Consider the following 17,928-nt stretch of genomic DNA (forward strand, 5'->3'; position numbering starts at 1 on the left):
ATTTCAGGATTTTGATTTTCAGCACTGTGTGTTTCGACATTTTCGTAAAAAAAAAAAACATATAAATAGATATGTATGGTTGCATGAATGCATTTACAATTGATTGTTTTTTAGTTGTGTTACTTGTTGATGGTTACATGCATAAAGTCGAAACACATTTATCAACATTATGCATGAACCAAGATATAATCTCAGTGCATATAAAACTATAAGAAACATAAAGTATAGTTGTTTTTGCAGGGTGACAAGCACAATCCCTAAGAAAAAGGATTTATGCCCCTCCCCAAGGATTGTCAATCTTGCACATCTACCGACCACCATCTGTTTAGCTGACCACATTGTGTCAATTAAACAGATGTCAACCACAGTACTGTTCAACAAAGTTACCGGACCTCGTGTGTGTGTGTGTGTGTGTGTGTGTGTGTGTGTGTGTGTGTGTGTGTGTGTGTGTGTTTGTGTGTGTTTGTGTATATATATATATATATATATATATATATATATATATATATATATATAGATAGATATATATATATATATATATATATATATATATACATATATGGGTCTTCCTCGACCCACTGAAATTACATTTCTTTGAAATGCACTTTCAAAAAAAAGTCAACTAATTTGTTGGAATAGCATATATAAGGCTGTTGGGTAATATGCTGAGTTATTCTGAAGAAGTTTCTATTCAAGAGACGAAAGCGCTCAATAAATGTTGTTTGTGTGGATTGGATCCTGGTCTCCTGGTTTTTGGATATTACAGTTTGTGTGGAGCCTTGTTTTCATTGTTTTCTGTATGGAATGGACTGAGGCCACCAATTCACCTTCGCTGACTCCATTTTCTCAAGCTGTTCAAATCCTCAACTCGACAGTGACAAATCTAGCCATTCGAGTTGAAAAGATGACCCAACAACCCAGTTTTTTATCTTTATTGGCTAATTCTTCATGTCCGGGCCCAAATGGGGCAGGAATTAGCAACTCTACAGACTTCTATGATGGTTTCAACATCAGTGGCATTACACCAGCTCAAAGAGAAAGAAGAGAGGATTCCAGCCAATCAGGGAAGCTGGATTTGCATATCACTTCAAATACAGGAACTGAGAGGGCGTGAACTTCCTACAATGGCTGCAATATATTTTCACAATGTCTAGAGGGAGAAAAAGAATGGCAAGTTGAATCTAGACCACAACCAGCACAAAATCATGGGACTCTAAATGAACAAATCTTTAAACATGAAAAACTAACCACGGACTATCGGAAGCTGCAGTTAGAAAGCTGCTATCTGAGAGAATGTGTGCATAGAGAGCATATTCCTAAGGGCCTTCAGCTCTGAAAGTTCACTACAGGGCTGGTAAGAGACTCGCTTCTACACTTGGAACTGCTTGAACATTTTAACAAAAACGGCTTTGAACTTTTAAACTGTTTAATAAGGGACAATGACCGCAAAATGGTTGATTTACTTAGCAAAATAGACATATTGGATCAAAATATCCAAACGGACTTGTTAGTTGAAAGCAAAAAGTCTGATTATTTTAATATGTTTGTAAAAATTGATAGTACTATGGCTGAATTAAAACAAAGGAAAATTAGTAAACTTAGAGGGGATGAAAGAGAGTATGAGGAACACAGGGCATATCTGCTACCTCCTATGGGGCAGGAGGTCAGAGAGATTAAGGAACCAGAGAGAGGGGATACTTATTACAACTACAACCAACAATATCCCACATACACGAAGGGGAAATAGAGAGGGAGAGGGAACAGATACTGAACGGCGAATCTAACTATAATTTGGTTGTACTACAGAATAGTGGAGGTGATTTCAAAGAATATAACTACAGCAGTTTTAAATTTAATGGTCAAGTAACAGACTTGTTTGAAAAAGGTTTGACATTTGTACCTGACAAAAAAGCTTCATTAGATCAGACCATAAATGATTTAAAACTTTTTACCAGGAAGTTGAATTTTGAATTTTTATTCAAGGGAACTAGCACTAACGTACCTGAGTATAACATTCATAAAAAAACAAGTATTTTCAACCCAACTTTGCATCCTTCAGTATTAACTTTTGAAAATCTATGCAAAAAAGATATCAGGGAATTGTTCATCAGGGACAGGGGGAGACGATGTAACAATCTGAACACAGTGGAAAGGGCACTATTAAGAGAAATTTGTGACAATACTGAAATAAGGGTTATGAAACCTGACAGAGGTGGTGGCCTGGTTATCATTAACTATAATTCCTACATAAATAAAATGTTTACCGTATTATATGGTGATACCTACTGTGAAGTTAGTTTGAATGAGAAGAACATTTGCTATAGCAAGGTGGATGTTATGCTGGAAGATTGCTCATAAACCAACAAATCCACCCAGAGGAACATCAGTACTTGTTAGTTAAACATTCTAAAATACCTACAATATTTGGTTTCCGTAAGTTACACAAAGACCTAGTTGACCCCCTGTTTAGACCCATTGTGGATGCTCGGGCATCTAAAACATTTCCCATTGCTAAATACATTGACAGTAAATTAAAAAATATTTTGAAGGACTGCCCTTGGATACTTAAAGACTCCTGGGATTTTCTATCTAAAATCAAGAAAGATATGTATACTGATAATCTGATCTTTATCACAATTGATGTTCGGGACTTATTCTCTATCATACCCACGACACAGGTATTGATTGGTTTTACCAATATCTTTGCCAGTACACTACCCCAAATCATAACACCATCTTAACAATTAGAACACTTATGGAACCAGTGTTAGATACCAACATTATTACCTTCGAACAAATTAAGGGGGTAGCAATGGGGGCAGCCTGTGCCCCCAATTAGAACACTTATGGAACTAGTGTTAAATTCCAACATTATTACCTCTGAACAAGTTAAGGGGGTAGCAATGGGGGCAGCCTGTGCCCCCATCTTTGTGAACATTGTACTGGCATTTTGGGAAAAAGATATTATTTTTAATTGTCCTTACGCTAACTCATGGACATTTTACAGTCATTACCTGGATGATACCATCAAGCTGCGGTGGTACAGCGGTAGCATTGTTGCCTCACAGCAAAAGGTTCTCCTGTTCGGTTCTCGGCTGGAGTGCCTTCTGTGTGGAGTCTTCATGTCCTCCCCGTGGTTGAATGGTCTCTGAAAGACATGCGTGAATGGGTGTTTCTTTGCTGAAGGTTGGGCGTTGGGCTGGCAACTCAGCACCGTAAAAATCTATTGCCAGTCGTTAGCAGACCCGAGTTCCGCTGTGGGGACCCCCTAACTGGGAAAAGCTAAACAACCTGGATGATATCATTTTGTGGAACAGTGATATGACAGAACTAGAAGGCCTTCTTGAATTCCTGAACATCAGCACAGATTTTCTTGAATTTACACATTCTGTTAGTGTTACAGAGGTGAATTACTTAGACATTACCATCAAAAAAGATGTGGTCAATAAACATTTTCACCTCCACTATTTTCCGCAAGCCCACCTACTCCAATAGCCTCCTACATTTTGATAGTTACCACCCCCTGCACCAAAAGAAGGCTTTAGTAAAAGGACAGGGGGTACGGCTTGCCAGGATGATATCTGAATATGATCAATTTATAGAGCAAATTGAGACCCTTAAAGGGATGTTACTACATAGAGGTTATCCAGATAATTATTTAAACAACATCCTTCAGACGGTAATAAATAAGAGAGCTAGTGGCTAATTTTTCCTTCTTGGTACTGGGAAGGGTTATCAAACAAGAAGAATCAAGAGGCTATGACTTTCCATAAAAAGTCTGCTATTTTCAAGTTTAATCAGCATTTTTACAGCATCAGGAATATTATTGAACATAACTGGAACATTTTTAGAATTGATGCAGAATAGGCACAGTTGTTAGACCCTGTTCCCAACATTGTATATAAAAAGGAATGTAGCATCACAAATATGCTGGAAATGCAGAAATGTGATCCTGATATAGGGCAGGGATGGTTAAATACTGCTATTGCCTACAATGCCAATATATCATTGAAGCCAAGGAGATTTGTATTCCCAATTATGGGAGACACACTATATGAGGGAAAGTCTCCTGCAGCAGTAAAGGAGTGGTGTACCTCGCCCTATGTACCCAGTCTCCAAGTTTTTACATTGGTAAAACTAAAAATGCATTTAGAAGTAGAATTTACCAACACTACTATGACATCAGTAGGAAAGATGTTAAAAATGCATTAGCAGGACATATAGTAACCAATGAAGGACATGGGTTCAGATTCATTATCATTGAACAGGTTAGGATGGGTGAAAGCGGTGGGCCACTCAACGATTACCTAAAAATGGCTGAGCTTAGATGGCAAATTAGGACGAATGCATCTGAAGCACCGGTTCTTAACAGTGCAGTATCCATCAGCTCTGTTCTCAGGCTCAAGACACAATTTCTAATATGACAGTCATCGATACCTACTATTAGGTAGGATGCTAATATACAACAAATGCATATATACTTTCATATGAATAAATATTGACATCTGTTGCTTTGATTATTTTTTTACTTATTATGGGATATATTTACTTGTCAAGTATTTTTTATATGCTTTTAATCTCATTTTTTTCTTTTTTACTGTGAGTGTAATATATATATATATGTGTTGCTCTTTAAATGTTTCTATGTCCTTTCAGGACATTATTTTATTAATTAGTTAATGATGTTAACTAATTTGTTGGAATAGCATATATAAGGCTGTTGGGTAATATGCTGTGTTATTCTGAAGAAGTTTCTATTCAAGAGACGAAAGCGCTCTATAAACGTTGTTTGTGTGGATTGGATCCTGGTCTCCTGCTTTTTGGATATTACAATTTGTGTGGAGCCTTGTTTTCATTGTTTTCTGGCACAAACATTCCCTCGGATTCACTAATCTTCCATGTAAGACTAGATTAGTCTTACAGGGAAGCGCCAGTGTAAGAGTATGATGGCAGCGCACCATGCATATTAATGAGGGCGCGCTGCCTCAACTCTAAAGCTTATACGGAGCGTGGACGAGTGTAGGGGGCATGTCGGACTACCTAGCAATCCAAAAATCCATGCCCCTGCAATGAAGAAATGCGGCAGCTTCCATTTACATGAGCGAGTCCGCTCACATGTGTACAATGTAACACTACACTCCCCCCATATGTTAAACAACTTACAAAATAAAAAATAAAATAATTTTTTTTTCTTCCGATATAGCTGCCCGTAGTTGCAATGGTTTGTGTGGGTTTGCCCAGTGCTTAGCTACAGTTAGCAGCTTAGACACCAGAAGAGGATAATAAGAAAAATATATGCAAATTAAGCAACATAACGATAGCGTAGTGGTTAGAGCCTTCGCACAAAAAGGAGACATTCCTAGTTCGAATCCCACTACTGCACGTTCCATTTTCTGTGGGAAATCTGTATAGAAAAATATTTCCTGACATTTTTTTATGTATAAGTTTTGTAAAAAGCATTGAAATGTTAAATGTAGTAGTGCATGAATTATATATATGAAGGTGAAATGTTTATGCATTCTGAGGCATGAGTAGCCTATTTTAAGAAATATAAAGCACTGCTAAGCACATTTTACAGGTATTGAGCATATTGAAATACAATTGCGCGAACCTGCACACTGTGCCAACCAGCGCAATGTCGGGCAACGTTGAGCAAAGTTGGGCAATGTTGAGCAACATTGAGCAAAGTTGGGCAACGCTGGGCAAAGTTGGACAACATTGCACAATGTTGAGCAAAGTTAAGCAACATTGGGTAAAGTTGGGCAAAGTCAAGCAAAGTCGAGCAAAGTTGGGTAAACACGGTCAGACCTGCTTTACTGTTCCTTAATGAATCAGGTCTGCCCAGCAGGAAAATAAAAAGCAGTGACAGGGCTCGAACTCTGGATACTGTGCACTATAGTCACAGTACATAACCACTAAGCCATGACAGCATTTCACAAACATGCACTTTCGACAGACACATATCTATCAGAGGAATTTTAAACATTGCCAACATCAGCTAAGCAGGCGTACCCACAGCTGAGCTTTTTCAAAACTGGCCAATCACAAATAAGTGTGGGAAATGAAGCATATTTAAGCTCCACAGGCGAGAATACTTGCTATAACTGGTTGTAGCTTCCTTCTGCAGTCAGCATGGCTGGTGTTGGTGAAGGCACTCGATTTTGAGCACAACGCTGGGGCATCCAGGAGTCCAAAATTATGGTTTGGCTCCTCGTCCACAAACATGAGGAAAGACTCCTGCAGGGCCAGTACCAGGGTACCCAATATAAAACAGAGGCCTGGAACAGTCTTGCCTGTGATCTCACCAGTGCCACTGGTGTCCCTCGGACTGGTGAGCAGGTCAGGCACCATTATTCTGACCTGAAGTGGCATAGGGGGGATGAACTGGACCGGTGGATCCAGGAATCCTGTATGATGCCTAATGCCCCCAGTACTGAGTAAGTAGCCATTGTATTAAGTAGTTAAGAATTGCTATACTTGTCTATACTATGGATAGGCATGTCTCAATATCACTACATGTACTTCACAGCTGCAGGTGACCGGGCTATGAACCTGCAAGCCCATGAAGATAGGCTGCAAAGGCTGCGTCATGAGGCAGGTTAGTAATTATTCTGCATGTACTGTTATATAAAATAAATGAGAGAGCCTTCAGAAAATCTTTTAACCCAATAAATAAAGGTGTAATAATCCTTTAATAAATGTATGATTTATGGAGTGCATCTGTATCATTTTCTTTGATATGTTGCTGCAATGTTGCATTCTACAAATAGTAGTGTTGTATTAAGCAGTGTCAACCCACACTTGGGTAGGCCCATATAACGTGGATGAAGGGAGTGCCAGTAGCTTGTATGCATATGTACAGCCCTCAACTGTTGGTTCATGGCCAGCATGTACAGGTTAATCTGGCAACTGAGTAGCTTGGTATTGTGTTCCCCAGAAATGTCAGTGTGCTGCCAGAAATGTAGGGAGCTGTTAACATATAACTGATACTTTCACCTGAACATATCTAGATAATTATATGAAAGTAGAACTGTCAGTGTACCATCTTAGCAGTAGTGTGTTTGAGCAACTCTCACAATATGTTGCAGTAACATCTGCATCTTGGACAGTTTGTATGTAAGATACAGCTCATGTATATAATGATCTAGCAAAATCCAGTTGCACAATATAAGGACATTGGGAAGTGTAATAATACACGCAAGGGACATATAACTGCAGTTAATAGGAATGTAGTGAAAACTAGAAGGATATATAAGTTGTTAATTGAGCTATCTTTTTCAGCCCTACTGTATGTGCATAAAAAATGCAATTCCACAACTCAATCAGTATGTCTAATCTCAAAACATTTGTTGGGACATATGTCCTATTGGTTTATAAATACTTGCATTTATTTCTATGCATGTGCCCTGTTAAAATACCACAATATTAGTGGCCTGTTGCCATCAATTAAACCTGCATGCTGTTGTAATGTCCACTATTGTTCTATATATGCATGTGTCATGCTTGCTTTTCAACTGTTGAATATCTGGTGTGTTGGGTTAATAGGAATACTTCTGCATGCTGTTATAACTAATTGGCAATGCTGTTGACTGTTACTAACCCATATCTTTATTAAACTCTCCAAAACATAGTTTGTATGGGAAGGCCGGTCCCAGCAGATGCACCTGTCCCACCTCAGCTGACCATGGCACCTGGCACCAGCAGATCCGGTGTCCAGCCTGGGACCTCCTCCATTGGCCCTGTGCCATCTTTGGGTGGAAGCACTACAGGGGATGGGGCTCGTCCCCCCATGCAAGTGTGGGCGGAGAGACACCTATCACTCTTCGTAGGGTCCGGGCTGTGGTGCATAGAGAAACTGAACATTCTGTTGCAGAACCTCTACGCCAGCTTGAGGCCCGAGTGGTGCAACTCACGGGTCAGCCTGCCCCTCCTACACAGCCCCCAGCACAGCCACCTTCTGGGCCGTGAAGATGCAGTGGTGACTGCCCATGGGTGGGGACCTCAGTCCCACTGTTTCCATCTGGGGGCTCATGGGCTTGCGATTTCCAAACATCCCTCCCCGTCAAAGGTGTTCACCCACCACATGTGTCATATACTGCCCCTGTATGCATCTTGTTTGTCTTGTCTGTTTACCTCCCCAACCGACCTCCCCAAATATACCTACTTCCCCTACCCCACATTCCACTCTCACCTGAAAAAAAAAAGGGCAATCTGCTCCCAAAAAAAAAATTACGCCCCATACATAGCTGCTCATTTTGCACACATGTGCACTGGACACATGAAATGTTATTTAATTGGCATTACAACATACCTTGTTGTCCTCACCCCTCTCTCAGGGGTTCATATCTACCTCCAAATTTATTGCATATGCACAGCTGTTGCTGTTGAAGAAATGGGCAGCTGTAGACCTTCCCTACACCCATCCTACACATCTCAAGCTATTTTCCATACTGTCTTTCCCTCTTTGTGCCCCTTTTTCACCACTTTCCTATCTCCCCATTTTTCTTTTCTTTCAAAGAAATTAGTGCGGGGGTGAGTGGGAGTAAGCACTATTAAGCAGTAGTTAGCGGGTTCACGCGGGTTTGCACTTGTTTGTGCTTGTATAAGCAATGCGCAGCATTGTGCAAACCCATGCAAACCCACTTACAACTGCTTAAAAGTGCCTTAGTCACTCTGTATGTGAGGGCCCTAGTTCTGCTCAGGAACAAAATAAAACACCTCTGTAAGTCTTGAACCCCAGACCTTGCACACACTACACAACATGAAGTACCACTAAGCCATGGTAAATATACATCAAGTTGGTGCTTAAATAATTATATCATGCATCAGAATGAGTGAATGTAAAGGAAAATTAGGAATACCATACCACACAACTTGTTCTGTGGATGTTGACCAACAGTTGTGGGATTACATTACATGACTCTAATAAGAGAAGCAGCCATTCTAGCAGGAAATAATGTTACACCATCACCTTACAACCACACACAGTATCACAGTAGGACAAACACTGGCATATCTGATTAGGGCAGAGGCCATACCTCAACTGTCCCTAATTTTCAGGGACGTCCCTGATTTTGACTCAAATTTTAGCTCTGTCCCTCTGAATCCCCCCTAAAACTAGTGACTTTGAGCAGAAAGGTGGTGAATTACACTTAATGAATAATGACAATAATTAAGAGTTAGACACTTCTTTTACTTCAGAAAAGGCGTATTAATTCATATGCTCTGATTCTCTCAATGTTTCAACTTAATGGCACTAATATTTTAAAGGTGTCCATGATTGTCCCTAAGTTTTTCTTGACTTTTCCCTGATTCTGTTCAAATATGTACCTGATTGGTTGAGAGGTCTGGCAGAGGCAGAAACACAGAGGCATATTAGCTTTTCTGCTGTTACACACTGTGCAAAAAGCTTTGGAAGGAGTTTTGGAAGCTTACCCTTATGTAGGAATAAAACACTGAAATACAAATGGATGTAGCCATTACTGGTAGCAACCAACTGTAAAAATGCCATTGCTCTGTTGCTGAAAAGACCTGTGTGGTGCACAGACAAAAAATAACAGGCTATTCTCTGGCTATCATGTGGATAGGTCCACAGTTGGGAGTTATGCAGACAGACTACATGCCTTCATAAACTAACATGTACACAGCAACCCTGTAAGTTCAGCAAGATAAAATCCACACAATTCTACTTACGCTCACTATACTTCTGCAACCCTACCCAAATGTAGAATATACCTGTGTGTGCAAGGTCTACCAAGGATGTAGGTGAGCATACTCACTGTAATGAAATGTGTCCAGTTTTTCTGAGAAGCTTGTGCTAATGTCAACACTAAAAAAGCACAAAATGTTTAGAACTGTGTAAATGAATATTCACAGTATAGCAGTTCACAAACAATTCTTGTGCCAAAGGAATACATCTCTATAACTTGCTTTGTATGGCAGTTAATTGTAACAGTTGAAAAGAAAGTACATCTTTCCATGTATCTTGGGGTAGCATTTTGAGGGGTGAGTACATTTCTAAACTGACAAGTGGGTACTGGAAGCAGCAACATTAGGTCTGAGAACAAAATTTAAATCTCTGGCTACACCCCTGGCTTCTGATATAAGAACTATACCAACCTTCTGTCTTAAACAATGATGTCCACACCAAACAAGGATGATCTCCATCTTGGAAAGCTGAAAGGGCCACACCTACATGAGTCAGTAATTTATAGTATTGGGTTGCTATGACAGTGATTACTGCAATTACTACACAGCAGGCTGCATGCAATTAGCAAATGGTGGGCACTAATTGGTGCAGAGGCCATCACATGCTCATGTGCAATTCCTACAAAAGCAGGCTGCAATCTATGCCAACAAACTCAATCACTCTATTGCAAAGACTGACAGAGAGAGAGACAGAGACAGAGAGAGAGAGAGAGAAAAGGAAAAAGAAATATTACCAAATTATACAAAGGAAAGGTATGTAACACATATGTATTTACTGGCATGTAGTAAATGTTATTGAAGAATAGTCTACATAATGTAAATGTGGCAGCAGTACTTCTTTCTGCACAGATGTTCTGCTTAACTACTGCTATGGACAATACTGTATGTACCTGTGGGCAGTGGGACAAACCCAAGAAATGTGTAACTCAGCATTAAATGTCAATGATCTGATCCATGTTATCTGTGTTCTGTACAGTAGTGTGGCCAATGGCTGTTGGGGGGATTAGTGCTGATATTATATAAACATGGGTGTGACAGAACAACACATGCATGATAGTCATATTAAAGTGTAGCTTAGCATTGGTAACTGCTGTAGCAGTCTAGTATGCTTATCTAGCATCTGTTTGCCATATATACCCCCCTAATGTTAGTCTGTGTTCATATGTGACACCTGTTTGTGTTGCAGCAAGGCCCAACAGTTCAGCTGTGAGGTCCAGGGACTGACAACAGTGTGGACCATGTGTGTGTATGCCACACACATACAGAGAAATATATATGTGTCGTATATATTCAAATCTGTATATGTGCATAGAGCAGGGGACATATTGTAACTGTTTGCAAAGGGGGGATATATATGTTGGTGAAGGTTAGTATGCGCATATTTGTATCTAGGTTTTAGTATGTGACAAACAAGACAGCATACAGTGCTGGTCTATGACATGCGGTGGTTAAACACTGTGGGTGGTTCATTCAGTTTGCAGTGTTGAAACCAATAAGGCCTGCTAAAGCTATCTGGGCTGTGAACACCTTCAATGCATTTATCCCAAGACTGTGCAATGTTATTACATTACTGTACACCTTACATCCTTTGTATAATTGATATTCTCACTATGAAAGGTGAAATGTATATGTGCCTATATATATCGATATATTCGATATATATATATATATATATATATATATATATATATATGTAGACAAATGGATGTGTATATGTCTATATACACACACACACACACACACACACACATATATATATATATATATATATATATATATATTTATTTATATATATATATATATATATATATATATACTCATACACACCTACATCTACTTGTTGCAATAGATTCTCTGTACTGTTGACTGACTGTAATGGTCAATATGTTTGTGAATACGTCAAAGATATGTATCTGTGGGATAGCTTACTGGGAAACTGTTTATGTTATGGTATTCTGGGTCCTTGCTTTGATCCCAGCAAAAGCTGTGTATTCTTTTGCTAGGCAGAACAAGTGCTATTGCATACAGTGTGATTAAGTCCCTTGGTTTTGACTAGAGTGTGTCATTGGAGGCTAAAGCACTACATGTATGATTGTTGATTGGTACCGATGTTGAATGCAAATCCTGTGTGTACTGTAGTACTAATTGAAGCTCTGGGCCTGTACAGCAAAGTATGGTGTATGTCCACATTGCTTGCATCTACTGTTTTGTGTGGTCCCTGTATTCATCACAGATTACATTTCTCAAGATTAAGGTTGTGTATGTACTGACACACAGTACTGTATAGTACACACTGAAAGCTTATCTGAGTTGTCATACCTTTGTGTCCTGTAATTATGTCTGACGTGTGTGTGGATATGTCTGTAACATGTCCTTTGACATATGTGTGGTAATACATATAACTGTGTATCTAGCAACATTCATAGTGTACTACAGCAGTATGTGACCTATATTCCCAATTGTGCACATATTTTGGCCATGGGTTTAGCATTAACAAGTTGTGTGGTATAATATTAATACATTTACTGGACCGTACACTGATTGTGATGGATGATATATTTCTTTACACATCAGCTTGATGTATATCTGCTGTGGCTAGGTGGTGCATCATGTTGCATACAGTGTACCAGGTACTCTTGTATAGTCTTATATAGTGATTTTATTTTGTTGCTGTGCAGAGCATGGTTCATTGAATAGAGAGTGAGCAAGGCACTTTCAAGCAGTTGTGGGGTGAGCAGTGATAAGTGGCAGTTACAGTGTTTCACTCTCGGTTAGCTTATAGGTTGCTAAACTTCCATAAGCTGTGCTTACCCTTCTGAAAACCCACTTGCAAATGCTGAAATGTGCCTTATTCAGTCTGTAGCCCCTGACCTTTGTTTTGGCTAGTAACAAAATAAAAAGCATTTACTAGGAAAAAACCCACAACCATTCACATCACAGCATGCGCGATTTGCCACTAAGCCATCTCAGATATACATATCATTTATGTATTCACAAACATAACAGCCAGTACAATCATACAACACTGCAGAAAATGTACTCCAACATGTAGATGTATGTGTGTGAGTAATTATTGTAATCTGTGCTCAGGTACAACATATTATATTATGTATGTAAGTATATATATATATATATATATATATATATATATATATATATATATATATATATATATATATATGGCAGTTCAGTAATATCTGTACTGTATAATGTTAAATGTGCCATATGACTTGCTCAGACATATTTTTGTATTTATGTCTTCCAGGGATCATGGCCCACCACAGGAACCCAAGCTACAATAGGGCTGAAGATGATATCATCACTAGCATCAGGATTCAGCACTACCGTGTGCTCTTTTCAAGAACCAGCCAGGACCAGCAGGAGCATACTGCAATGTGGCAAGATGTCTGCAGGGTAAATGAGGTAGGCCTGCATAACCACACATATGAGCAGGTATGCCACCACTGCAGTGATCTTCTCCGACATGTCCGTCAGCGTGCCGCTGATGTGCGTACGGAACAGCTTGCAACAGGGGGTGGTGTTAGCATTCATCCCCTCCTCACCAGAGTGGAGGAGCTGCTCATGAGCCTGGTGGCACCTGCCCAACAACAACAGCAGCAGACATACACCATGATGGTGGTTGGAGCCACCCAGCAAGCACACATGGAGCATGCAGGTAACATGGCATATCTGTAGACTACTGTTATCTGTATTGGTAGATCATGCATATGTGAGATGTGGAGTGTGTCGTTCAAAGATGTGGAGCCTGTTGTTGTGCAATACTGATCATTTGGAACATAATCTGTAGCCCTGTGAATGTAAACTGTTGTTGTACTGTTAGATTGCAAACACACAGTAGCAATGCCATAGTTGTGACCACTGACAAACTGTCTCATCTCTATGTAGGTACCCCTGGAGTGACGTCAAGGCAGCAGACAGATGCTGGTGAGTGTGTTCTACATTTATTATCGGAAATAAAAAGTGCATGTCATAGTTAAGGTGCAGGCCATGTACACATGTAACACACCTACCCATAATGCATGCTGTGCATGTTTGGTGAAAGAACACGCACATCTCACTAATGTGATTAGCAGCCTTAAACACATGCAATACCCAGACCATCTCAAACAAATGTGGCTAGACTGTAGTGACCATTGGATAGGCACAGTTGATACTCAACATCCACATAACATACACATCTATGTCATACACAGAGCATTTTAACATGCTACACATAAAGGATTCCCAAACACTCTGTAAAGACACATTCCCGTATTAAAAATCTCATCCATACATTGCACAGAATATACCTGAGGGGAATAGGCCTATCCTGGGGCATTTAAACACTCTGCAACACACAACACATTCATGTCAGGGAATGCTCCTTATTGGCCTCCTTACAAACTCACGTAACAACTGGTTGTGAAATGGTGAATTTAGCCAAGGTAGTACAGTTCTGGCACAGCATGAGTTGTGCTGGTTTGTGAAACATTTGTAGCCTTGAGTGACCACCTGATGCTTCATGATGATGGCCTATGGTACTATACCCCGTCCAGTTATTGTAACCACATTACTACACATAGCTGTCATTGCTACATGCCATAATGATACGTGTGTGCACACATATGCATCTCTAAACAGTATGCATACCAATCACCATTTGCACAACTGACACATATATGTCTTGCGATGCTATTGAGTGGCTAGGTCATATGACACATATTGGGTATGTGTAGTGTTTAAATATGCAGTTGTGCTTTAGCATGCCATGTCATGGATGAGACTGGCATGTCCACAATATAATCTACACTCACCATAAGTACCGTACATTGGGTATGTAGCCGAATGGTATTCCATCAATTATCCATGCACCACTGATGATGTTGTGTGAATACTCGTCATGCATGTGCTAAAAACGTATCCACAATTAACACATGCCCACAATTATTTGCGAAAGACACAGAAGCTGTAATCAGCACTGGATACCTATCTGACACACAGATACACATCCAGCAATGGTATGTACACCTGTGAGTTATGGTGCACAGTACATCACAGGGTTATGAATACCTGCACAGCAATGTTGTGTCCATGTATGCATTGTGTTCCAGGGGGAGGGCCATAACAAAATACATGCATCAAAGCCATGTATACTGTTAGTAACAAGGATTGACTACACTTGCACTGCATGCTGCTGAGCAACACATGCCCTGCATGCTGACAGGTGTGATATGACTGTTTTGCGTGTGATACTGTACTCCACCATCACCTGCTATTGTGTATGTTCTGTGATTGCTGCTGTTGTGTGTGTCTGCTTTCAGGAGGAGTGTAGTTTTGTGTGTGTGCATGTGTGCATGTGGTCTGAAGTCATGTTCAGGTCTTAAAGTGTGTTTCCTGTTTTCCTCTCACAGGTGGTGAGGTGGGGCTGGTTCAGTACAGCAGGGAACCTGATGTCACTGACACAGACAGTGATCATGAGGATAGGTGTGTTGAGGCACAGACAGGTTTGTCAGGGTCTGTTGCTGTGCCACCGATTGACAGTACACAAGTCTCCACCCCATCCATGCACATAGTCATACTGCCTGTACATCCATCATCACCATTGCCCTTAGCTGAGGAACAGTGTACAGTTGGCACTGGCCAGGACAGTGTGGTATCTATGACACATGTATCAGGACACAGCAGCCATAGCCAGATGACTGGAACAGTACCGCATAGGCAAATGCTCAGGAGTTCTCGTCAGAGCACTGCTGGTCATCATGCCCCTGGCAGATGTGACACACCTCTTTCTACCACATGCATGTTCCAGGCCGTCATGGAGGCATAGACATGAATGGAGCGGTACACCAGACAGGGGCTAAGAGCACAGAGGGCTCATTAGACCTCTGTAAATTACAGTATCCATGACCTAGCAGGTGCCATACATAACTATACTGAGGTCATTGATAGACGTTGGGGTGAGATATTGGATATCCTCCACAATGTCATGTCCATGTGTCAGGACAGTGCGGGATGGTTGAGAAGTTGACGTGGACGTATGCCAGCAACATCACTAGCTGGAGGTCACCGTGGATGTCCAGCAAGTCACAGCCGCTCCCGTAGTGCCAGTACCAGCCCCAGCAATGTTGGGGGGTGCTGTCCATAGACCATCCTAGCAGACCATGTGCACGTGGCTCTGGCCAGTCCCAGCAGGAACCTGGATCCAGTGGACATTTGTCAACCTCTGAGGATAGTACCCAATCTGGATTAGTACCCGATACTGTCTGTAGCACCCCTGCCAGGCACAGGTTCTGTATCTGTGGCCAGAGACGGTGATCTGTAAAGCCTGCCAGGTACAGTCTGTAGCTGTCTTACAAATCCCTGTATATGTATGGCAGCCACATGGTGGAACTGTGTGCATGCAGACACACACACATAAACCAGAAACCTAGGGCAAACACATACCCGTACACATGACATCAACATTGGCCCATAACAGTACTCATGGCCCTCACACACACACACACACACACACACACACACACACACACACACACACACACACACACACACACAGTCACACACACATCAGTTGTATGGCTCAGTGTAGGACTTTGGCAAACCAACAACACACCCTGTGCATATGATGAAACCTGTGCCACCTCCTGTCATCTGTAACATTGATGCAGGAACAGGCTAACATGGTGCTGATGCACAGGGTGACTTTAATAAAGTATAGCAATGGCTGGGTGTGTAGCATATTGTCAGCAGTAAAGTGTAATGATATCCTTGAAGGTGTAGCTGAGCAGGCATGATGCATTAAAGCTGTAATTAGCAATGTTGTATTGTTTTCACCAATGTTTATTCCAATTGTGTTTTGTTTGCCCATGTGCCACTTGGCTGATGTGTGTAGTTGTGTCAGCATGCATTATACAGTGGACAGTAAATGTGGGATGTGTGCAACACAGGTTTGCAGGTGTCCATTTGTGAACATGGTGGAGGTGCACTGTCTGTATGTACATACATATTGGACACATGGGCAGGGTTACATGCCCTGTATTAGTCAGTGTTAATATTCCATAGTTTCTATTGGTGGCCAGTATGCATTGCACTACACACATTTTGGAACTTAAGTATGCATGTGTGTGTATGACATGGGTTGACACTGTGCTGTGGGTGATGCTGTTGTTGCTATCTGTCATTGGTTTGCATTACTAAGGTTAACACTGTCCCAGCTGCTTAATCCTTTAGTAATGCACACTGTTCAGCTATAGGGTTGCATGGACCGTGCTATCACAAACACAAGAAATACTCACTTATACAGTAAAAGTGCATTAGTCTCATGGACCCCATGCTGTAAACTAAATATATAATAGAAGGTGTGAAGTTGTACCAAAAAAGAGTTACATACCGAGAAGAGATAACCTCTCTAGCCAGTATCATTGGGAAAATACAAGCCCTCATTAATCATACAAGGCAAGCTTCAAAATACAAATGGGAAAGGATTCCAAAGACAACACTAAAGCTTTCTTTAGTGTTGTTTATAATCTAGAGGGGAAATCTCAGATCGGGTCAGAGTTAATGTAAATGGTCACAAAGTACACTTATCTGAATGACATTACCAATATCTTGTCAGATAGTTTGAATGCGGATTTCACCACCCTGTCATTACACAACGGCCACATTTCCAGACCTGAAGAATGTAAAACCTGATGATTCACAGACACTCTAGTTAAAACATCTCTTTACCAAAGTCCAAACCACAGTGGCAATGGCACTGGACAGTGTCCCTGGCTGTGTCATACACAAGCTGATATATGAAGTCACCACTCACCTAAACACTCTGTTCAGATGCAGCCTCTATACAGGTTACATACTTGTGGAATGATGCATGGTAATGGTGTTCACAGTCCACAAAGGTTGAGCTACAACTTCTTCTTCTTCTTCTTTTCCTTTCAGATGCTCCCATTAGGGGTCACCACAGTAGATCATCTGTTTCCATTTCTTCCTGCCCTCTGCATCTTGCGCTGTCACACCATCCACCTGCATGTCCTCTCTCACCACATCCATAAACCTCATCTTAGGCATTCCTCTTTTCCTGTTACCTGGCGGCTTCATCCTTAGCATCTATTTCACAATATACTCTGCATCCCTCCTCAGCACATGTACAAACCAACGTAATCCTGCCTATCTGGCTTGGTCTACTAACCTTCAAACCTGGGCTGACCCTCTAATATACTT

This window comes from Protopterus annectens, chromosome 12.part0 (assembly GCF_019279795.1).
Source record: "Protopterus annectens isolate FY-2018-M chromosome 12.part0, PAN1.0, whole genome shotgun sequence".
In the NCBI taxonomy this organism is placed as follows: domain Eukaryota; kingdom Metazoa; phylum Chordata; order Ceratodontiformes; family Protopteridae; genus Protopterus; species Protopterus annectens.